This window comes from Ischnura elegans, chromosome 3 (genome assembly GCF_921293095.1).
Source record: "Ischnura elegans chromosome 3, ioIscEleg1.1, whole genome shotgun sequence".
NCBI lineage: Eukaryota > Metazoa > Arthropoda > Insecta > Odonata > Coenagrionidae > Ischnura > Ischnura elegans.
The window spans coordinates 86,049,224-86,075,262 of NC_060248.1; the positions used below are offsets into that span (position 1 = coordinate 86,049,224).

At 39.7% G+C, this 26,039-nt stretch overlaps 1 protein-coding gene across 3 annotated transcripts in view; it reads left to right on the plus strand.

The window, feature by feature from the left end:
- The window catches only part of LOC124156108 (nucleolar protein 4), a 911,182-nt gene that overhangs the window by 362,378 nt on the left and 522,765 nt on the right, over positions 1-26,039 (plus strand). The gene's annotated exons all lie outside the window — the stretch shown is intronic.

Genomic DNA, 26,039 nt, shown 5'->3' on the forward strand with positions numbered 1-26,039 from the left:
AATCTTACTTAAATATTTGCCTTAGTGTTTATAAAATTGGAGAATTTTTATATTTGAACTCCTAGGTCATTGGGCCCACCAGAAAAATTGTCTATCATCGTTGATAAGTACCTGTGCTCAATCAAGGCAAAAGCTTGAACGTATTCATAATAGATGTGTCGAAAAATTTCTTATCCATATTTTAAGACAGTTCTGTCAGTGTAAACGTGTAATTCGGTGGGGAAAATAGTGAAATGTGGTCATACAAGAGGGAATTATGTGCTTTCATCATCAAAATTTTCCGATCAATGATGATGGTGACGATGATCGATGATGTATGTCTACATCTTTGACTACAATGGGATCGTATTAATCCATGATAACGTTAAAAATAGTATTGTATATTATGTTGAAAACAAGTCGATAGCCAATCATTTATATTATTTAAATAACACCTTCTATGCCATTAAAGGAGTAGTAAGCACTTAAAAGTCACGAAAGTAACTCGTTTATCAAAGATAATATTGAATTTTATAAAAATTAATTTAATTTTAGCTGCAGTACATTTAGTCAATTGTTTATTTAAAAATTCACTTTTGTGCAAATGAATGATTAATACATACTCTAAGGTTTACAGTGGCCATGTTTTGGTACACAAGCTATAATTTCCACCAGTTATGCACTAATGGATCTCACGCATGTTGGTATTAAATGAAGTAAGTCGTGCAGTATGCCAATGCGTGCAATACTTATAGCACAATGTATACATACATGAAAAAAGTTTTAAGAAGACGTTTCAATCCCAGTCGAGCGGTATTTTTAGTGACCTTGCTGTTTAAAACTTTCACTTTCATCTTGATATTTTCAGAGTATACAAAATAGGTTATTTTCAACATTACCATATTAACTTCAAAACTTTTACTGTTTATACAACAGGTCTAACGTTTTTTAACTTGAATTACATACATGGCTGTACTCTATTTTTCATAAACTCTTTGAATATTTCTAGATAGTTTCTGAATTTTACACGAGTCATACGTCTTCATAAAAGATGAAATAGGTACGACGGGTCGTGAAGGAGTGATGCGTCCCCTTAAGCATCGATCCGGCGGATTCGTCGTTGACAATCCGGGAACGCAGCCACGCGAGTGCCGGATTCGCACAACCCGACTCCACCCCAGAAAATAAAAAAAAAAAACGATACAAAAAGAAATTTAAAAAAATAAAGAAGTTTTTGGGAACAACAGCGATTCCGTTCGTTTTTGTGCCCCGGGGAGTTAGTTATGCAGTCGTTGGTTCGCAGCACGATTCCCGATCCGGGATCACTCGACAGTTCCACACACCAACCAACCCCCTTGTGATTCTCCAAACCAACCCTCCCTCTCTCGATCACCATTCAACACCCCCCCCTTTGCCATACACCTTTTACTCCCTTCAGAACCTCCACTGCCTGTCACCGCATATTCACCCCCCATCTCGCCGCGACGTCCCCATGATGGGGTGTCATCATATGACGCCGTTCGCTCCTTCTTTTTTTTCCTCTCATACCCGTTTTGGGAATTTTAATTTCGGCTTTCGGTCACTCCTGATGTTGCCTCGTGACCGGGCCCGGATTAAGGGACGTGACAGTGTAGCACCTACCCCGGGTTTTGGGCTGCGAAGAGCGTTGAAACGCCACAGTGTATAATGGGAATGAGTTTGCCGTATTAATCACTTTTTTTTCGTGGCTCAGCTTTTTGGACATCCGTGATAAAAGATTGACGAAATCTACTTAAAATTTGAAATTTCGGCGTGGAATGGGCAATAAAAACTCTTTGAAAGGTAATCACGACCTCATTTGGTCGAAGTGTATAGTATCTATTCTGACTTAAATTGCCAATATATGCGTTTGTAGCTCTTTTTTGTAGAATATCTTAGTTTTTTATGAGTCCCTCATAATTTTTATTATGAATGGTAAGCAATTGGGGAATTATTCTGGCCTTAAATGCTTGATTCATATTGTATCATTTTTCATCTGATGATAAATTAATAGAAATAACTTGTGACTGACTCTATGAGCAGTATTGAGTCACATGATTGCACATCATGTGACATTGCTAGCGCTAGCTTAGAATTTTCCATCTACACATACATATTCATGGCTGTTATGCCCTCTTAAAATTCTTATCTAACGCCCTTTACTCAGTGAAGAAAAGCACTGGAACAAATAGTGTAGTTCCTTATTTTTATTACATAGTAAGTTATTAAAATGTTTCGACCAGCCGTGCTCAACTTGTGAAAGCTTTCAATAAATTACTTTAAGTACAGAAATTACAACACAGTGGCACCGATCGCAACTGCTTTATAGCATCGGAAAATTCATGATATTTTCTTGCATTAAAAAATCATTTGAATTTTAATAAAATCAACTTAAAATGAATTTAATGGTGCCCGCAGAGACAAAATATAATATGAAAATATAATTACCAAATTTATTTAGAAAAATTAGTACAAAAACGGAAATAAGATAAAATTATAGGAGAGAAAGACTGCATGTGGGTTGCACTGTGTTGTCACCTGAATGCATTTCCAGCCCTAGGCTCCAGAAGATCCCCTTAGCTTATTGGGGTGCCCTCCCCTCCTGTCTTTTATGCACCCAACACCCCGTTGACCGCGGCTTTTCGACACTGCACCTGGGCCAGCTGCACTGGCCGACCTTCCTTCCGGCGTGCCACCTCTTGAGTGCGACTAATTAATCCGGACAGCGCCCATATTTGGGGGAAACCTTTTCGCCCTCTTAGTATTCCCTCTCCCATTCAAACCTTTTCACTTTCTGCTTCGATTCTCCCCACCCTCCTCCACCCTTGCCCGTCTCTTCGTCAATGGAAACTTCTGATTCGCTCTAGGATGAGCCTTTTCCCCCTCCTCTCTCGACCACCCCATTTGACCCTGATGCCCATTATCCTTTTGACTATATTTCAGCTTGCAAATCATCTCTTCCTCACACTTACTTCCACTACTTACTCCCTTCCTACTTTTCGACATCTCTGTAACGCCCCACCATTCCTTGATCTTCTCCATTAGAACGCGCCAGCACCTCCGATTCACTTTCTTATTGAAAAAAACATTCTTCGTTGTGTGCATTCGTTTTGCTGCTTGACCACAAGACGGAATTTGCCTTGAAGCATTTAGTTCAATTTACTGAGATACGAGACTGCATCTCCTTGTTGCCATTTTCAATGTTCCCATCTTCGCCACTGTATAACTATTTAAAAATGATTCTCAAGAATTCGGTAACAATAGTATCCTTAGTAATAATTCTATTGCTACTCAACATTGATGCTTAAAATCGATTGTTTTCACAGGCCTCTGCTGGCATTGTGTTTAATGTGGGTTATGATTAGACTTGATGGTTAACCTGTCGTTTTAAGTTGGATTTATGAATCAAGCTGCCTTTGAATTTCCCTGCGTTAAGATAAAGTAAATGGTGGGTAGCAATTTAGTGAAAGAAAATTTTTCTCATGAACAATATTCAATAGCTCATTACTAACTTTGTGGTATTCCATTATAAGTTTTCTTGGATCTTACCCTATTACCTATACCACTTCTTTTTTACATAGCGCGACCCGGGTTTCGATGAATTATAATCATCTTTAGGCCATAATATCATAATTAGATCTTTATATGTTATTAGAATATATGTTTCGATCATAATTTGCGCCTGAAGATGATGATAATTCATCGAAACCCGGGTCGCGCATTGCAAAAAAGAAGCGGTATAAGTAATAGTGTAAGATCCAAGAAAAATTTTTCTCATTAGTCTCCTTATATTGAAAAAATATTTAATTACTAGTTGAATGGATATATAGGTAAACGGTCAAGTCCACTCCAATGAACTTATAGTACCTAGTTGGTATCCCGTGAAGTTACTGGAGTGAAAAATTTTTAATTGGCATTTTTTACACAGTAGCGTTTTGAGTTTACTTTTAATTAGCATTTTTACTGCCTAAAATTACAATGTTCTAATTTTTTTAAATTTACGATGCTTGAATTTTCTGACGGCTAAACACAACGTACGGGGGATGATGGGTGTTGAAAAATGGTCGATCCCCAATTTCGCCCCTCTCAACCGTTCTATTTTCAGCTCCCGAGCTCTACCCTGCTCGCGTAATTGATTCCTACCATGCCTTTCATTCCGACTCTCCCGCACACGTGGGTGCCGCTGTGGATGGCGCCCCGCGAACCTCGCCGTGGATCATTGTAGTCGCCTCTTTGAGCTTTCGGCCCTCGCATCACCACCATCCACTCCAATCTCTTAACTTTCGACGCCCCGGGTTGGAGAGAGAGAGAGGGATTCCCGTTTACATACATCCGCGTCTCGCCAATTGTACTGCCCGCACGCCCGAACGTTCGGCGACCACCGCACAGCGCGCATGCACCCAGTCGCTCCCTTTTTGGCGGCTGAATAGAATGCCAATCGCCCGTATCCTGCTCCTCTCCATGTCCCGGGGTCGTGTTTGCGTCCGTTCGCTCGGAACGGTCCGCTTAAAGTCTGCGTGGAGTGTCACGCTGCCCCTCGTGTCTGTCTCTCTCCCTCTCTCACACACCGCGCGTAGGACATCGAGATAAGTGGTCCCGGGGCAGGGGTAGGTTTTCGGTGACGGCTCTCGGTGAAATCCGGCGTGATTTTTTATGTTCACAAAAGGGAGAGATCGATCGGCAGCTTGATAATAATACTCTTTTATCTTAAGCGGTATGTCACGTTGGTCATCCAAACTGGAGATGTCATTTTAAATTCGCGTCCTTTATGAGTGGGTAAGTGGGATTTAACTTATCAGTCCACTCAATAGTGAAAGCTGAATTGCATGGAGGGAGGCCCACGAGATATATTTATCCCAATTTTGTTTTAAGATTTATTTTTACAACGGGGTCACTCATTTAGTCCCAAGATCGCAATTTATGAAAACATTTTGGTAGATAATAGGGAAAGGTATGAGAATTTGATTAAAAAAGGATTGCCTCTTTCTCATAAAATTAAAATTAAATTATTCGAAAGTTGCCTCCCACTTTTCAAGAGTGAGTGATGTCATGGGAGTTTTGGCTCATTACGTCGTTTAGAGAAACGCGATTCTTTGACGAAAACAATCGCTTGCTGGATGACAATAAGCTATGTGACACGAATAATAATGAACAATGTGCTACGGATAAGATAGGCTGAGGAGTTATGGTGAGGCGATGAGCTCCATGGCTTAAGTTCGTGACGCAATTGACTTATTCCCGATAGGATAAAGCTGTATGTTTTTCGTCAGGAATAGCTCGAAAAGTAGGCGATCGATCGAGAAAAGGAAAAATACGGATATCCTTATCTTTCACACTCTATCACAAGCTACATTAAAGAAAAAGTGACGGACGAGCCTATTATTAAAAAGGAATGCAGGGAATAGGTTCCACGTATACTTTTTTGCAACTAGTTTCGATAAAAAGGGTATTACAATCACGTCTCGATGTATTGGGCATTAAAAAATTGAATAAAGGCCCAATATTGCCTTTTAAACCCTCATTAAGGAGTATTATTCTATTTCATCTTCTGTCATGGAATTTTAATTATATATTATTTCACTTTTGAAAATTTGGATTTTGAACGCCTATTTGGAAAATCGTTATCGTAGTGACATTATCATTTATTTATTGTATTTAATGTTGATGTTAATTATCGTTATATTTTGATTAACAGAAAGGTATATTTGGCATATTTCATGGATCAGGTGAAAATATTTTTGGCTTATTATGATAGGAAAGAAAATTGTTGAAATAAATTGCAATACTTGAATTTCCACAAAAAAAATGCTCGGGCGAATTAGCATTTGGAGTAAACAAATAGCTTGTCGATGATTCTATGGTGTTTTTCATAAATCTGTTGCATTAATTATTCTTTTTATGGCGATGAAAAATAATGAGGTTTGTTCATTTAAATCTCATTTTAAAAATCACGTTTGGAATTTTGTAACTTAGCTTCCGGAAATTCAATCATAAAAACAAAAAATTTAGCTTGTTGAAACTGACACATAATCGGTATTATATCCATTTTTTCAGTGATTAAAATTATTATTTATTTACCTTTGCTGAAATTTGCATTTGAATTATTTAAATCGCTGCCACCCTCCCTGTTTGTAGACACGGAAGTAGACGGGGTTGACTCGATTCTTTTCGTAGGCATTCACATCCAGAAATATCTCCCTCTCCACTTGCACCACTGTGTGATTCTCTGACTTTTTCTCGTACCCTAACGCACAGTTTCCCTTTTAAATATTTTCCACACCGAGGAACCTTCGCACTCAGTTCTTCACACCTTTACCCTTCGGTCGTACTCCCCCCTACTCCTTCCTCTTTTGTTCGTTTCCTGTAATTATTGCCCCTTCCCTTCAAAACCCTTCTGCAAATCTCCGTATTCTCCCACACCACTCTTCCTGTCCCTTATTTTCCGCTGCACCCTTTTCCCGCACCCCAGAAGCCTTCTCGCGTCCCAATTAGAGCTCGGATCTCTCGCTACGAATTCGCGGCAATGAGAGGAGTAGATCCTGTGAGGGGAGGTTGAGCTGGGGATTCGCGCCGGGATGTCGTGGTTTGGAAGAAAGGGGTGAAAAAACGCGGGCCGCGGGGTTGGCATCCTCTCTCGGTTACCCCAGTGGTGTGAGTGTGTGGGAGCCGGTGGAAATTGGAAAAGAGAGGGGTCGTCGGAATTTTTCCAGAGAGATGAAGGGGTGATTCTAGTTGTTGGAAAGTTTTTATGGTTCAAGTTATGGTGTGGAAGCCATTTTGTGGTTGTAGATAGAAAGGCTGTTTAGCACAAAAATTGATGTTGATAAATTTATTACGTAGGTAACCATTATTTGAAGATTGCAATTCGATTGGTAATTTTCGATTCGAAAGAGCGCTCAATATTTTACTTGCTGCATGCATGTTTCTAACAATCTATTTCTACTTCCCTTAAAAAGATAATAAATAAAGCTATATTTTTTCCAAAAAATGCATTTTATTTTTTATTCTGCTTGCGCAATCCCATGGCATTAAACTAATGGACTCAGGAAGAATGGAAAAAATTTATAGACTTTTTCACATTCATTTAGCGAAAATTCTTAACCGCCAGATAAAATCGAACCCCAAACCTTTAGATAAGAAATCAGCATCGTCACAACAGCACTAACTCAACTGTGTTGTGGAAAATGTTTAAAATAATCCACTTTACATACTTTCACCAAGTGGATTTGTAAAGAAAATACAAGTAAGCAGCAAAAATTGTTATAAGGACAGCAACATCATAAAACGCTTAAAATTCCTGTGTAGATATTCACGAAAGTACAGTTAGAAAGGAATGAATGCTTTAATGGTATTCGTTAATAGAGGTACTGGTTGCTTTTGGTGGCACAACCCCCCTCTTCGAGAAACAAGAGGTGTACCGGCGGAAATTGGAAAAGATAAAAAGTTTTGGTCTCGGCGGAAGAGGCAATTTTCGGGAGAATGGAAGGGGTGAGTCTCGCTGGAAGGAGTTTTTTTCAGGTCCAGACCGTAGCGTTATGCGGTGGCGGTTATTACGTGTGAGGACCAAGAGCACTAAATACGGTTGAAAGCAGATTCATTCCATTCATTAGTTTTCTTCACAAGATGTATCGGTACAGTTATTTTTGCGGCCAATAGCTGAATTAATGTATAACCTAAGTAGTTGGTAAATAAAATATTTAATCAAGAGGGACGGTCAGGTAGTCTAAGCAAATAAAACGTGTTGATAATGCTTTTAAAAGGATGTCTGAATGATTCTCCAGAGCAACTTTATCAGTCTTCCTTTGCAGAATTGAGAAATATATCTCGACAAATCTCGAAAATAGGAATCTTGAATTTTCCTTCCTAAATTTAATTGATTATTTGAAGTGGTTACTACAAATGATGGTTATATGCGTTTGGGGGTTTCTCATGAGCAAAATTCTTCATATCGCGTTCCTTGTATAATGAATGACAAGAGGTATCCAATGTATAGCTATGTACATATTTTCCACAGTATGGACACTAAAATCAGTAATTTTACTTTTAAAAAATTAACGCATACACAAAAAAAATGCTCGTGTCACCATAACGTGCATTTTTTCACCGGCGTAAGTCCCATCTTTGGTCTGTACAAAACCAAAAGTGATAAACTAAATGATATTTAAGCATCATTGAGCGAAACCGAGTAAGTTTTAGTACATATTTTATCATCAAATATTCAAACCATTGCTTTAAAATGACCCTACTTACTGGAAGCACTGTCCGTATGTTTATGATATTGAATTACTTCCAGTAGTGCAGAATGGCACTGTAACGTTTTTATTTCTGACCGCGGTTGACAATTTATGTCCCGTGATGGGCTTTTGGAGTCATGTGCGCTGTGTGAGGAGCGCTCAGGTGCGCCATACGTGCATTGGAGAGGCCGCGTCGATGTGCCAGGAGGGCCGCCACTTGACTACGGACGAGGCTTGGCTTCTGAGCGAGGCAGGGATGAGGAGATGCGGGCTCGACAGATATGAGGAGTGCGGATTATCGAGGGAATGGCAGGTGCGGCGATAAGGAGACGGGAGGCCACGAGTGTTTATGGGCGTGTGGATGGAAAAAGGTTGCATATGGTCGCTGGGGATCACGCTCCGTATATTTTCCAAGATTGCGAGGAGTCCTAGCTGGAAGCGCGAGTGGGTTTTTGATATACTTGGGACAGCGGGAATGATACGCGTCCCAGACGCTCTCGTGAGAAAAATCCCTCCCGGGGATCGAGTTCATCTACATCTATATCCTCATACTACCCTGTAAGTCGTCTCAATAGGCGTGTGGTGGGGGGTGTTAGTACATAAGCTGTTAGTAAAAAAATAAAATAAGATATCCAATTTCAAACAATGCAGATATTTTTCCGCAGTAGAGGAAATAAAATTAGATATTAAAGCCTTAAAAAAAACTTCAACCATAAACGAAAAAAATGCCCGTAACGTAACAACATATCATGCATTGTTTCACTGGCGCAATACCCGTTCCTAAACTACAAACTAAAGTACATGCTAAAGATTAAGTGAGGAAAATTTGAAAATTGAAAATTAATTACTATCCCTGTATATTGTTCTCTTTATTCTCTTTGTTCTACGCTTCAGAACCAAAATACTTAATAGATATGTTTATGCACCAACCACAGTCCCGAAGTATGAATACACACAGTGCGCCCTCTGGTCCACATTGCCCCGCCCATAGAGCCACCAATTATCATCTCTCTTTCCAGGTCAAATCTACGAAATTATGGAATTACCTCCCTATTGACCTAAAGAATATTTTCGGTATGCTAACATTATAGACAAAAGTTTGTTCTATCCTACTACATAAAAACATAATTCAGTCGATCAGAATGCACAATACACAAAAAAAATCTTGTGACGCTGTTCAGCATTTGCTATACGTTTGGCTATATATCTCGTATTTTATCATTTCTGTAGGATTCATGGTGAGGTCACTTAGATCTGTATTCTCGCCTCTCCATGTTGCCCTAGAAGATATTTGTTTTTAATAACTCAAGCACTACATGCCTAGCACGAGTCTCTAACGGCTCCCAGCATAATTCATGTAAAATCTGTGTAACGATCTCTACTCGTTCGTTGTGGTTAGTAGGCAATATATGGATATAAATGCACGATAAAAACCGATACATCGTCTAAGAAATTCGGGATTGACATCTTTCAACTGAGGATTATCAAGTCGAAATTTTCTTCTGATGAACATCATCGTATAGTACATTACTATGTTGCCGTAATAGGTCTCCGAGCTGGACGGGAGAAATAGGATGAGAATAAAACTTATTGAACTGAGAGATACGTTAAAATCATATCATGGTCACGATTAAAATCGAATAGAATTAATACTATTCTTTCATCGACCTCATTTAATCACTTCCTATTTTTATATCCATGCCATGCACGACGATATTATAATGTTATTATATTCTGTATTGATGCTTACTGACGAATTATTTTTTTTTCTTTTTAAGGCAACTCCCTATGTAAAGCTGAAATTACTAAATACAGATACTATTAACCGATTAGATCAATAGTATGAATAATTTCCCACCTGAATTCTGTAGCTTCAATAGAATCAAGATCGTTATTCTCATGACCATACCCCATTCGCGATTGCAGCAGGCCTCGTGGTAGCTGATGTGATGATGTGGCCTATGCGTCACACATGTCTGCCTCAATCTCCACACGTGTACTTTACGTACATGCGATGGAAATATGTGAAGGTAGATCTCTAGAATTTGGATGTTCCGAAGGAGAGTTGATCGACGCATGGGTGATTAGAGGAGGAAGTGGGGAGGTGGTCGGAAATTCGAGGATGCTAGTCAAGTGGGATGCCCGGAGGGAGAGAAGAGCGGTCTCTAGCACGGAGGTCGTGGACTTACAGCTAGCCCTCGGCAGTGCGGTCCTCTCGAAATGTCAGGAGGGCAGACATAGCGTCTACCGGTAGAATGGTGAGCGATTTATACAGACAAATATATGCGTATATTTAACCATGAGAGCTCAAGGGGAGCTCTTCGAGGATACAACCACCGGGGCCGGGAACCCAAGGCCGAGCCTTATACGCCCGATCACCCGGGGAGGGGCTGGATGGGAGGGAAAAAGGATAGAGGCGCCGTCGCGATCGGAGCCCGCCGACGCCTCCGGGGAAAGGATAGGAATGGAAGGGAAAGGACGAGGGAAAAACACCCCAGCGCTATAGAAGCGAAAGGGGCCCTACCTAGCGAAACCAAGCATACGCAATTTCTCTACCACCATCCCGGGGAGATTTTTCTATGAGGAAGAAAAATCCCAGATAGGGACAGTGGGAATATTAGGAATAGTAGGGAAAGGCAGATGAAAAGAACCCCAGGGTCTGCATTATTTCACTCTAAACGAAAGGCTCAACATCTATAATGCATTATTTCCATTATCGTTATTCGAACTTTTGAACCCTAATTTTTATTTACTATAGAAATATTTTATTTTAAGAATGAAATATTCCTCTATTTTTTCTCTGAACAAAATTTTACTGAAAAATGTGCCCTCTCACTATGGTACTTCGGAAATTGGAGCAAGGGTGTGCAGGTGTGCACACCAACTGCGAATTGGTGTCCCAATAATTTATTTTATCTCCACACATATTTTCAGTCTTAATTCGGTGAAATTCTGGCGGATTAGTACAACTTTCTACAAATTTTCCAAAGCAAGGTTTATATATAAATGGTTTCGATAAAGTTCGTATCGTTGTCAGGCCACCTTTAGCGAAACCGTTTGTAATAAAATATTTTTATGTGGTGTTAATATATTGCTCATAGTTATATCGGTATATTTTCACACGCTAAATGGTATCTTTATTTCTCGGTCGTGAAGAACATTCCCTAAGCGTGGAGGTCGTGAGGTCGGCCTTCCAGCCAGCTCTCTCCCCGGAGTGCGGGCCACTCGAAACGTTGAGCGGAGAGATTTGGCGTTCGCCGGAAACGGGAATGGGAGATGACGTCCCCCACCACCGAGATGGAGGGGGTGGGGTGGATTTTTTTCGGGGGTAAAAAGAAAAGAAATAAAAATAAAGAGTAGGATGGAGTAGGACGTAATAATGGGCTAGAGGATGGGTTCACGTGCGGAGTACGGGGGGAGCGGCAACGCGGGATTGGGTGCGGCGGCGTAGGTCTCCATGGCTACGACCTTCGCCCTATATAGCCGCTCTTATCGCGAAAGGGACTCACCCACCCACCCCTCCTTCCTTTCCCTTCCCTACCTATTCCCACTCGAGAGGTCCAGAAAGCCATTCTTACCCTCCTCCTCTCCCCAGAGCCCTCATCCAGCCGAATACACAACCCCCCAACTCCCCTGCCCCGTCCTTACGGCCACGGTGTATGGACGGGTGGCCAGTAGGGATAGGGTCTTTCTCTCTCCTTCCCTAACTCGGCGAGGGACCCGCCCAATCCTCCTCCTCCTCTCCTTCTGCTTGCTCGGTATTCTCCCTACTTACCTCAATTTCCGAACCAATACACTCCAGCTCGGGCTTTAGTGCGCTTTGGCCAACCTCACGGCGTGTGGAGACGGCTTTCGGGTGTCTTCTCGCCCACGTCCACTCTTCTTTTGCCTTCCTCGCTGTGTGTGGACCTCCGATTCGTCTATTCACTCTCATCTGCTTTGCCTTGCCTTTCTCTTCGCTGGACTCTCACCTTGAGTCTGAGTCCTCCTACACTCATTGTCTCTTCCTTCCATAGCATTCGATGAAAGGGGCCTCTCGTCTCTCGGAGTACCTCTCACTTCCTTTTTGCTTCAAGTCGTGCCACTATTTATCATGGATTTTATTCTAGATTGACAGAATTTTGGGCTAGAAAAGGCTTGAGAACTCATAAAACGGAATAATGCCATTTTATTATTGTTATTGTAATTATTATTACTATTATGCTCATAGAATTCTCCCGATAAGTATTCCCGGTGGATGATAATTGTATTAATGAGGTTATTGCTTTGTTGAAAGTTCGTTTTCGAAACAAAATCAAACCTTCGAAAACCTTTCGAAGAATTTTGTTTGCTAGCATAGTTAATTTGGAAGTATTATATGCTTACCAATCCTTGAAGGAATAAATTACTTTCAGCTACACCCTTCCCTAACAATGAAATTCCTCCAGCATACACCTTAGGCCAGAAATTTGTTTACTTTCAATCAATATTCACTCTACTAAGCGTTAAATATTCTTGCACATCCAAATAATATTCGCCGCCATATCTTTGCTGATTGCCGTTGTCATTCTTTACGGGATAAATAATTTCACTCCCTATGCTTTATTTAAAATTTAGTTTTCATTTGGCCGTGATGGGTATTTGATTTTGCTTAGTTGAAAATTAATATCTTGGGTTAAATAAAGTCAAGTTTTTTTATATCACCAGAAAAGCATTTGGCAAAATGAATTTAGACTGGGAAAATACATCTCGTTTACTACTCTCTATAAAAATGAGCTCTTTGTTAGTTTCACGAGTGACGCGATGTATCCACACTTTATCCAACGGAGTCAAAGTTTAAGGACCCATTATGTTCCTGAAAAATATAACGGATGAAAGAGATTTTTGGCCAAGCGAGAACTCTTTTCATTATCACGCAATGCGTTGTAATTGATTCGGATGCTTTCAAGCCGTGAATTACAAATCCTTCCTCGCTTAGGGATCAATGATTAAAAACCCTTCGCGAAGCTGAACACCCAAAACGTAACCCAGGGGGAAATCACACACATATCGGAGCATCCTCAAACAGCGGTGATAGGCCGTGAGAGCGGAAATCCGAGATTTTTCGATAGTGGTCGGGAGAAGGAGTGGGGGTGGACGATCATCGTCGAGTGATTTTCTCTGAGCTATTGCTAGGAGCTAAATCATATTGTTCCCCTATCGCGAATGGGAATATCAGCAACCGTACACACCCAAAAATGACTTTTATTATAAAGAAGTATGCTCTACCACATCCTACACGAGTCATACTCGGCCTGAAATGCTAATTGAACGAAAATAGTTCCTGATCCGAGAGGAGCAGGAATACATTAATTACTAAAAGGTGGAAATATAATTATATTCTTTTCCAAGAATATATGTGTCCATAATCATATCTTATTGACATTCTAATCCTCTGTTTCATGCATGAACCGGTATCTTAAAACCCTCCCATTGAAATTGAAGAGACGGCTTGTGGGTTGGTCTCTGCTGTATTTACATATGCGCGATTGTTTGAATTTTCTCATCCCGTTTTAACGTTTTCTTCGGAACTTCCAGCCTTTATAACGAACACAGCCGGTGCCCTCAAAACCGGTATAAACATGTATGAGATGCGTCACGGGTGTGGCACTTCGTAAAGAACGCACACATCAATTGTTAGACGTTCCGATGGGAGAACGAACGCTTCTTCATATCCAATTAGCTAAGAGAAATATTGAGTGATAGTTCTTAATATATGCATGTTGTATGCAGCAATATAAATTATATATACGATTGTAGTATGTAGGTTTTAGATAAATTAGGCACAGACCCGTATGTCACTTTTCAAATTGTGATTATTAACTTTACAGTCGAAGTGCCTAATCAAAATTACTTCACTTAATTTTAATTAGTGATTCAACCTGAGGCTTGGTTTGGACAGGTCAGGGTAGAGTTTACTCTGAGCTAAATGTTCACGCATTCCTTGCTAGTTTTTCCCTGGGTCACTAGTCTTTCCCTGGGTCACTTCGTACTGAAAGAAATTTTATTTGGGGGAGTCTAATGATTTTACCTAAAAGGCTTATATATACTATTTTTCTGCGCTCCCAAAAGAAATGTTAAAACTAGTATGATAGTGTCTGGATCAGGAGGTTGACTTCGCTATGAAAAGTCACGGTTGTTAATTCCGAGAGCGGGGCTTTTTAGTTAGGGTTGACACGCTGTATATCGTACGCCAGAGAGTCAGGGGAGATGTTGTTGGGAATTTGGTGGGGAGAGGGCAGAGGGATGGGAGAGTGGAGGAAGGGGAGAGCGTTAAGTGGGTTGCATATGAACCGGAAAGCCAACAGCGTCAAAATGGAGAGAGCGGGCGTTGAGTTGGGAGGGAGACGGAGGCGGGGTTGGAAGCGAACGTTTTATATTTTGTGGGCGTGGAAGAGGGTGATGCTAGAATAATAAAGGAGGGATTGGCAGGGAGAAAGGAAGGGGGGAGAGGGATGGATGGAGATAGGAAAATTGAAGCCTTTTAGGGAGAGAAATGGTGTGTGGCAGAGAAATACGAGGTGAGTGCTGTTGAGATTAGCATTAACCCCCGGCCCGTGAAAATACTCCGAAATTAGCGCACTCGTTATTTGACTTACCTCGTTATTTTTTAGGTTTAGGAGTTTAGGATGATATTTTTATCAATTGCTAAATTTTGTACACAACTATTGCTATCTTGTGATATAATTTTACATAAGCACTTTTCAAAATTATTCTCAAGTGTATTTTCATTTCCCTTTTTAAAGTGACGATACACTGGTAGTGAAAAACTAATACTTATTGGGGTTTTACATATTGGGGAATACTTATTCATAAAGGGGTTACGTTGAAGCAGGTACTTTCAAAACCCAACCTCATCACAGTTAGGGCGTATTATTACGAATGAAAAGAATGTAGAAGGAATAGTACATATAGAACAGTAAATGAACGATGCAAAATAGATTAAATACTTGTGTTTGAAAATGGCGATTGCTAGTAGAAACGAGTGCTGAGCTGCGTCCTAGGATTGCTGATCAATGATTATGGAAAATGATTTATTCCCTTCTCTTATGAAATTAAAATGAAATTCATGAATTATAAAAATCTCCGTTAACCTTGGAAATAAAATAGCATTATTTTGTGATGACAACCTCACAAAACAGTAATTTTCTTTTCATGATGGTTAATTTCTCCCTTTTCTCCGGATTTTTCAAAGGTATATTTCTTGGGTGATTTGAGGCAGTGTTTTGCGGCGCTTTCTTTTAGCCTTCGTCGCCATAATTTAACTGATGGATATTATTGGAGAAGGGACTATGCATGCATTGTCTTCCCAGTGAGGGATATTATTACGGGTGAAAAGAACGTAAAAGGAAGATCACGGATAGTAAACATCGATCAAACAATGAAATCAATTGATAGGAGAATTGAGAGCAAAACTGCCTCAAACCAATGTTACGATTGCTGGCCAATGATGAAGATGGTTCAAATGACATATTATCTTTTCTTTTGACATAAATAAGGGTAATACATAAATTATACAAATTCCTTTGTTTAGTTAATCATTAAAACTTCATACTTTTGTGTTGGCACCCCCAAATAAAGAAACGTTCTATTTAGGATTGCTATTGTCACCACTTTTTATATTTGTCGAAATATATGTTTATTGGGAAATTATAAATTGTGCTTTACGGCGCAAATCTTTAGCACTCGTCGCCACATTTAATTAAGGAGTTAGTCTATCATGGGTTATTTAAAGGTTGATGTTAGTGATAATACCAAATTTTGGGCGTATAACAAGTGAAATCGCTTGTCTATTACCTTTTTGTCATGAATACACGGGTATTTAGCAGCAATAGGTGAGGAATGAAAGAGAGAGATGGGTTTAGAGGCTCGGAAAAGGGGTGGGGGTGGAGACTGTGAGGGGTACGGGAACGTGGGCCGGATAGAAAGTTAAAATTGCTCTCCTCGGCCACTCTGGCGTGAATTTTCATGAGAGTCACTTTGGGCCGTCACCCCCGCGCGCGAGAGTGGAGCACCCTCCTCCCAAATGGAGAGCTCAAGACTTAGTTATTGCCATTCGGCATGCGGGGCAGTTGTTTCACGCGAAAATTGGCTAACTGAATAAGCACCGCGGATCCGAAGGAAGGGAGGAAACACATCAATTACAGATCAGCCCTCCCGTGTAATTAGTATTTTCCCCCTAATCAGCCCTGAAAGCGCCGCTCCCACAGGGTCGGGGGCGGAGGGCTGCAAATTGTGCCGTCCATCTTCACGGGCAAGAGTTTATTATTGCTCTGCAAACTCACCTTGCAAAGGGATATTGTTCGAGTTTTTTCGTATGCGAACACAGATTTGAGTGAATGAATTCAAAAAAATGTGGTTTAAATGTGGAAAAAGTAGTTTTTAAAGATATCGAATTATTAATCCAGTACATCAGAACGAGTTTGGGCAAATCGATTCCGTTTATTTGCTTATAATTACGGAAAATACCTGTCATCTCCCATGACTGATTCGATTTTCTACTCCCTGTTAAGTGGTGGAGTGTAATGAGGCGAAAATTAGTATCACCATAAGAACAAGGGTCTTTCAGTACATCATTTGAATTACAAGCGCATTATTGCCAATAATGCAAGTAGTAAAAATATGAATTATTACAATTATATACGGTTTGTAAGGAAATTCGTGGTAAACTTCTTCTATTTTTTTTCAAAAGCTCCATTAGTAGTGTCATTTTCTCTATCATATTGATTACAACTGAGTTATACCAGTCGATAATTCTATCGATCTCAAAAGTAAGTAATGTTATATAAGATGTGATTCATAAAGGATGGTGACAAAGGAATATTACGAGTGACCTAATATCAGAAAAGATGGGGGGACACACATTGTATTACATGAATATACTAATACTTAACAGTAGTCTCTCGATATTTTTGGTTTATCGGGCGGATATTCCCCGGTGCTGGTACATGATGGATTCTGTGATCCTGATAATTACGCCGCAGGTATCGAATTTATATTGCGTACAGATTGTGAGGTATAAATACGAATTATCAAGCTGCCGATAATTATTTTCGATTCTAGGCAAAGCAAAATACACTTCGCAACTTCAATGCGCCAACATAATATGTGGGATAAAAGGTAAAATACTGGTGCAAGGCTTGAAATATGTATGTACAGTTATGCCTTGCATATGGAAGAATGGTGGATTATATTGAATTTCTAAGAACTTTATTATGTAGTTCACAACTACTTTTAGATATTATTTAACTGTAATATATTAGATAACTAGATTTCATTTCTTCTTCCAGAGACCCTTAGTTCTCCCAGAATGCATGTTCTCCGCACTGTTTTCAGTGATTATCACTGTGAATATTGTTTCAAGTTTATCTGACACTCGAGAAATAATAGAAAAAGTGTCGTGAGGCTATTAAGGTACTGAATGTTTTAGAGTCAGAACCCGTTGCTCTGTGCCGCTATATTTTCTATGCAAGTGTTTTTCATCCTTATACTTTTCTCCTGTGAGAAAGTTGGAAAAAACACATAATAAGTGATTTTCCCCATGACGATATCATTCTCATTCGTCTTTTCTGAGACTAACCGAAACATATTCACATGTAACGACAATTTTATAAGCAATCAATATAAAGTTTTTTCTTATCGTTTCAATTTATTTGTGTATGGGTTAGCCTAGAATTTTTCATGCTTATTTGATTGGGTTTTTATTTAACTGTTTATTTATGAAATCTTCTAGTTCTAACTACTACACTAAAATTACGGTTGAAATCTTATGAGTTTTAGATTTTCTGCGCGATTGATACCATTGCTTTTTAGTCGCAGACAAAGAGCAGGTTAATCAGACTTGCTTGGAAAACAGTGTTCGCATGGTGAGCCTCTATCATTGGAGTCACGCACTCGTTATTTTAAATACCGACTAAATCAAGCGAGCATCCGGTCACTTTACCCATTATCTAGACCCAGACGCTCACACATCTCGGTTTACTGCGCACTACATTTAGAGGGGAAACGAACGGGACTAAAAAAACAGATGGGAAGTGAATTTCTTTCTTCTTTATTTTCCGCGGAGTGCATTGGAAATCACAATGAACGAAATATGGCGGAAAGGTCCATTTAGACGTCGCCGGAGAGGGGAGGTGGGCGGAAGAGAATGTGGAGTAGGGATGAGAGGGAATGTAGGTGGGATGAAGAATGAATGAAATGAACGTCAGGGGTAGGAAGGGGAACGGAACATGGAATGAAGGAAATGGTACGGAATTGTGGATTTCGAAAATGCACGGTGGAGAAGAGAAAGTCAGCATAGGGGAATTGTGAGGGAGCATTGAAGCTGCGTAGATATGAGAAAAAATGCTTTCTATCCGATTCAATTATTTTCATGGGAGCATAAAAAATTTAAAAAATTCAATTTCATTAAAAATTCCATTAATTCAAAAATTATATATATCGAAGTGTGTGGGTGTGTGTGTGTATGTATATATATAGAAAAAGTACGAGGACAACAGTGCTGTAGTAAATGGAAAAAGTCAGAAATCAGGGAGTAAAATTGTAGCCTGACTGGAACTCGAACCCAGAACCTTGGTAGAGCACTCCTGAGATTATTCATTTTGATAGGAAAAACCACTCGGGGCGTGGTAATTTCCTTAATCAAGAAATTTTCATCCTTGCAACAATATCACATTTTACGGGGAGGTATATTTGGCAATCGCCCCGGGCGCCGAAAACCTTTGCTACGCCCCCGGGGCGGAATAGGACGATGGTCTCCCATGGAAACGGGATCGTGCTAGTATTGGTACATTTCGCCAGAGCGGGCTGTGTGGCGTCGGGGAGGGGGGGGGGAAGGGTGATTTTTTTCGGAGGGGATGGGGTAAAAGTGCACACGCCATCCTTTCCTCTCGTACCTCCCTCCAAACCACCACAGGGGTCCCATACCCCTTTTCGCACGAGCCCTATTCCCTCAACCCCCCCCCCCCCACCCCCGAAAAGCCTCTCTACTTCGGGCGCGGCACACGAGATAACCCGAGGTTTGCCAAGCTCCCCTCCCACTCTCTTTTTTAAACCCTTACCATTCCCGAGCCTTCCTATGTATTCCCGTCCTGTGCCGTCTCCCTGCGAATGCTTCCCGCAGCCCCTTTACCTTATCCACCCAGACGGGAAAGACTTCTTTTTCAAAACCAAAATCCAACCCTTCTTCCGTCCCTCTCTCTCTCTCTCTCCGTTCCCCATATTCTCTCGCTGGCACTCATTCTTCTTTATTCACGTTCCTTTTCTCTCTCTCCCTTTGCAACATATTTTCTCCCGTTTCTGTCCATATACGATATCCTCTCTCGTGTTGCAGTGCGATATTTCATTTTCTTACCTCCCCCCGATATCTATATCCCTGTATTTCGCGCCTCAATTACGAAAAATAATGCAAGTGTACGTTTATTTTATGCCTGAAAATCGCAGCACAGTTTGGGAGTTTGACTTTTTTTATCGACTAAGTATGGGAAATCATGCAAATAAAAGTTTTCATAACCCTGAAAATTGCGGCACAGTTTAGGGTTTTAGCATTTAAGTTCTGATCAATTATGAACAATAATGCACGTAAACATTTTATTACCTTGAAAATAGCAGGATGGCTAAGGACCTTAGCATTTCCCTCATTAGTCAATATTTCACGGTAATTTTTTAACGTGATTTTTTTATGAAAAAATGAAAATATATGATTTTTAATTCAAGTAAAAATTGATATTTTACATTTTTTTTCTCGCCAGTTCTTCCCCTCCCTTTTTAATATACATCCTCTCTCTCTCATTACCTCCTCTTCCCTCCCGTCTCCGTTCAACTCGAATATGCGACAAGCATGCGGAATCCTGCATAGTAAGGATTAATGCACGGACTAATTGAAATGAAAAAGAAAGCTGCGCGATTGGTTGAGCACTGCCTTCGAGCAAACCGAAAGCAAAAAACAGCTTCTGCATGAATTTGGCGGGGTGCCGCTAGAGATTGGGATGCTTGGTCCTTAGTTTATGTAATTACTTTAAAATTTGAAAATCTCTACATTATCAACAGATATTATACAGAGAAAAACGCGGAACATCAAATTCGAACCGTACTATAATTGAGGAAGTGAAAAGCCAAGGGGCACAGGTGATTTTTTTCTAATAAATAGAGTTAGGTACAGAAATTTGGTAAACCTACAAACGAGATCAACTGCGTATGTAGTAGTGCATTTGATTATCCACCCGATGTCAGCACAGATCAGATACTCGACCGTATTCCTTGACCACCAAATGTTTGTATACTTTTTAAATCCATTTCTTTACCTAACTCTATTTAGAAAGAAAATAACTGGTACCCCTTGGCTTCTGAACCCCTCCATTCAAGGTTATACAGAAACGACAATATATGAATGTGATTTTTCCGAATAGATTGGGATTATATTTTTCCCTTATTTAATGCTGGATCAAACTTAACTTATTCTGATCACTCACTACGCAAAATATAGTTTTTTCATTTTCATTTTCATTCTCTTGCAGGTAAACAGCTTTTCCCCTAACATCTCCTGCCATACAATTATTGAGGCGGCTTTGAAGCTGGTATGTAAATTATATAGATTCTTATTATTGTATTATTCAGAGAATTTAGCTAATTGTTAAATAATTTGGCAGATGCACTCTGCTCTATTCTTTCTGTTATTATTGTCATCCTTTGTTTCATCACCTGCCAGACCTATGTACTGAGATGAAATTAGACTGACACTTTTGTGAATGCTTGAGACAGGTGTAAAAACTACCATTTGTGGTTTGATTTAAATAATATACTGCATTTTCTTATACATGCCAAAACCGTAATTATTCTAATGATGCCAAATTTGACACAATTGCGGCATAAATAAATGAAAATATACTTTTTAGAAGATTCTAAATACCATATTCTGAAACTTTCCCGGTTAGAGTCACATCTTTGTCAAACCAATACAGTTATCACGATTTCACATGGAACTATTTATAGTAAGTTACCTAAAAATACTGTCTTATATTTCATATTTCTGTAATTTTGGTTTAAAGTGCACTTAAGTTTTACTTTATTTTCAGCTCATATTGAGTTATAAATCATTAAAATATCAACCTCAATAAAAAAAAATTCAATTTTATACACTGTATTTTTAGTCAAAGAAGATATGTAAAATGCTCAAAGGTTTTGCTATATTTTAATTCCTCTGTTTTTGATATATGTACCATAATGAGCAATGAGTCGGAGATTTTGTGCCTAAAGCCTTTCAGAACTTACTCAAGATTATAATGGTTCATTTTAGGATTTAACTGTTTCCTATTCTTTCTTTTTAGAGAGCTTTCTTGAAGTTGGCATTTCTAAGCTCACGTGATTATCTTATTCGTCGCAGTTGTGAACCTTTCGAGTTATTCTTGGATATATTGTACCTTATATTTTAATTTAAATATATTCCTCTGTTAAGTTTTCGTTGGAGCCAAACTGACGATTAATTACTAAATGGGGGAAAAAGAGTATATTTCCCTCAGACCAATAGGTATCAAATATTTCTGTTAGTAACAAGAGTCAGGGTTTAAATTCTATTTAATGATGATGCTGTTATTTTGGTATTTAAAAATAAATTAAATCATTCATTTTAGGAATATATTTCTTAAAGTAGAGTTTTTTTAAGAACAAAAGAAACCCAAAACCACGTTTTTCCCCACCGTATTGTTCCATCCTCTCGGAGCTAATTCCTAGGTTGCTCAAACTCTCCTCTTTCACTTTATCTCCCGTTCTCTCCATCTATTCTCCTTCTTCTCCGCTTGTACTCGTTCCCTTCTCTTCGTGCGTCCCAACCCTTTATTTTCTTACCCTTCCATATCTGCCTGTCTCTCTATCTCTCACCTCACTTTGCCCGTACCCTTCGAAAACCGTATCCCTAACCAAAACCTTCACCGTCCGCCCACCCCGTTAAAAACGGCAAACCCTTCCAAAAAAAAACCTTTATTCTTCCTCCCTTTTCCCTCCCTCAAAAAAATACCCCGGTCCCTTTCCACCTCCACCATCCCTTCGGGAGCCTTGATTTTTTCTCTTTCTCTCCCGCACACACAAACTACGCGAAAGCTTCCTCTCCTCTGCCTTTCCTGACCTCACCCCTCTCTCTCTTCTTCTCCTCCTCAGCTTTCCGCCACTCTATACCACCCTCCACTCCTACCCTCTCCATTTACAGAATCAGTTCCTCCTTCATCCCTCACTCCACTTCTATATTTCCGTCCTCTCCTCCCCCTCCCCACCCCCTCTTATCCTCTCCCTCCCTCGCCCTAAAGAGGGTTCGGAGACCGTTTTCCACCGAAGCCAGGGCGACGCATTTAATTTGTCGTCGTTATTCACAAAATTTAGTCTCCGTCTTTTTCCCACATGTACGCTGCCGACGCCCACCTTTCCCGTCCGCCACCCTGAAAAACCCCTCTTCCGCTTCATATATATATATATGCTTTTCCTCTTTCCCTTTCTGTCTCGCTGGAAATCTCGCCCGCACGCCAAAGCGATGCTTTTATTTTATAATGCCGACCGAGTGTAAGATAACTCGGCGTAAAAGTCATCGGGACTCGCGCTCGTCTCGATTTTTTTTTCTTTTTTTCCTCGTGTTCTTCTCGAAATCGTCGCCACGTTAAGGGTTGTGTTATATTTTTTTTAGATAACCCAAGCCAAGAACGTTTTAAGCGATCTCCATGGCTGAGAGAGGAGGGGTATATTTTTTTGGCATCATCGAGTGTTTTGAGTTGATGTGCCGGCTCTTGTATTTCGCATCGGTTGCTGAACTTGCTTTTGTATTGGGGATCAATGTATATCTTTCCTTAATTTAGTAATTCATGATGATGTATAAATCATGTTATGTATATATCGTTAGTGAGTTCCTACAATGCTATGGAAAATAATGTTATAATAGTGTAAAAGTAAGTTGCTATCGTTAAATAATTTATGGCTCGTGCAAAATGAGCGATAAATCTATCTTTCCTCCATATTTATCACTTGCACTCAATGTATAAGATGACAAACTATTATGTACTTGCCGGATTCACCCATTATATGGTAAGTTTTTACTTCTTTTGTCTCAATCGATAAGTATTTCGAAAATTTTGTGCTTTTCATTTTAATTATAGTCTGGTGTATGCTTTTGGGAAAAAATATCATAAGTAACATGCCTTTAAAATAGTTTCATGAAATTATTTTTCCCTAACTAAGAAATGAATAATTATCTATATACAAATACCTAAATAGCTGTAACTAAGTCGGTTATTTTAAATAAACATATCAGTGATCTAAGTGGCCTCCTGTGACGTAGCTAAATTTTTTCGGATGGGTTAGCATCGCAGTAGATTGAACAGAACATCAATTTTATGCCCATTGAGGTCTTAAGTGTTCTCATGTGATCTTGAACAGGCATTTGTTTTCTCTTCTCTCTTGCTTGGAGGGGAAAAAAGAATGCGGAAAACCGCACCGAACACTTTTCGGCCCTCTTTTTTTTATTTCAATTTCCGGTTGATTTGACTCGACTCAATCGTTTTCGAAATTTCTTTCCATTAAAGCAATTTCAAAATAATTAAGTTCATTGTTCCGAAAATGCAATTATTTCTTCTCCCTTCCGCCCCAGTTCTCTCGCAATCCTCATTCTTGTCCCTCCCCCTTCCTCTCCATTATGTGTCTTTCCTCCCCGCATCGTCCTATTTTCATTTCCCTTTCTCCTTTTCAGATTTTTTTTCACCGGCGTCCATTAACCTTCTTTGGGGAATGCTGGTGGTACTTAATTATGCCGCCATTTCTGATTTTTCGAAACGGTCATCACTTGGTTGCTTGAAAGAAAGATTCGGTGGCCATGCAAACATTGCCTATTTTGGATGAGAAAACTCTGTGGAAAAATAAAGTTTAATTTATGTCACCCAAAATGTTCAGCAAATTCCTCACTGTATCACCAGAAACTACCACTTACTCATGTATCAAGATATTTTTTCGACATTATCATCATCATTAGTCAACAAGCCCAATCGAAAAAGCTTGTAAATTTCATATAAATAATTTTAATACCAACATTTTCGTCACTTGATAATGTGAAATCTCCAAAGTTTTTTGATTCGACATGAAGTAATTTCATCAAGTCACGCCTCAAACTATCAACTGTATGTGTCAACAATCATAAGATTAGGTGATGGTTTTCCGGGTTTACACCGCGTTGATACATGTTTTGCGGACGACAGTTTCGGGCGCGTTCCAGCTCCCGTCTTCGGGTCCAAATGATTTGCAGATCTGTCCAAATCATTTGGACCCGAAGACGGGAGCTGGAACGCGCCCGAAACTGTCGTCCACAAAACATGTATCAACGCGGTGTAAACCCGGAAAACCATCACCAAATAAATAACCGCGGAAGCCTCCGTAATAATCATAAGATTAGTTTGACGGAGCTCCTCATTCCTCTTCCCGTACCGCTAGTATTTGCACAGCCATGTATTTTTCTCTTTTACGTCCTTTATAACCTGTCCAAATTAACTCATTCGAAGCCGTCCCTTGTCCTTCTTCCCTTCAAATTGTCCTTCTTTCTTATATCTACGGGACATCATGTCTCATAATTTCACCAACTAAATTTTCTCCTCAGGGTTTTTGGAAGACTTCTCTTCTCTCCCACTCTTCTCTGCAAATCCTCATTACCTACACGGTGGATGCATTGGATGCATCCAATGCTACTCATTCGAAGCCGTCCCTTGTCCTTCTTCCCTTCAAATTGTCCTTCTTTCTTATATCTACGGGACATCATGTCTCATAATTTCACCAACTAAATTTTCTCCTCAGGGTTTTTGGAAGACTTCTCTTCTCTCCCACTCTTCTCTGCAAATCCTCATTACCTACACGGTGGATGCATTGGATGCATCCAATGCTACTCATTCGAAGCCGTCCCTTGTCCTTCTTCCCTTCAAATTGTCCTTCTTTCTTATATCTTCGGGACATCATGTCTCATAATTTCACCAACTAAGCTTTCTCCTCAAAGAAGTTTTCGGAAGACTTCTCTTCTCTCCCACTCTTCTCAGCAAACTCATTACCTACACGGTGGATGCATTTTATCTTCATCATTCTTCGGTGACACCACATTTTGAACATTTTCTGGCCTCTAGTTCATTTTATCCAAGAAAAATATCTGTGCTTTCTAACGAGGATTCTTCTTTTAGCAAAGAAAGTTTCGCGAAGTTCCTCAGACATTTTATACCACCAATGTAGGTTTCGGAAATAGTTTTTCCATTATTAGGGGTACCTCATTAATTGCAATAAACATGGGCTTTGATTATGACAAAGAATTTAAACTGAAAGCTTTGTTGGTTAAGCAAAGTCTTGAAATTCACTAAAGCTTGTTTTTTAGTAGGTATCTAACATCTCCATCACTAGTCATCACATACCGCAAGTCTATTTGAGGTTTACTGGGGGAGGTTTTCTAACCTGTACATTTTATTTTCGTGATTAAGTCCGAAAAGTACGCCTGCACTAGCAGCTTTATGCATTCTTCCTTGCGATTCAAAGCTATTGTTTAAAAAAGGCCCTTGAGGGATAGGATTGATATTTGTATCTTCGGAAGAACATCAGACTAAATCAATTTTCCGCTTTGACCAGCTGCAATCATTTCTATAATCATTCTGGACAGGTATTCCCAAAATTTATACCACCGACATCTGGGAAGTGGCGATGATAACAACAGGGTTGCACTATGATTTAATTTTCTGGGTATATTTAAAGGGCAAAACTATTATTAACGCGCTTTATACATCCATCCTTGGA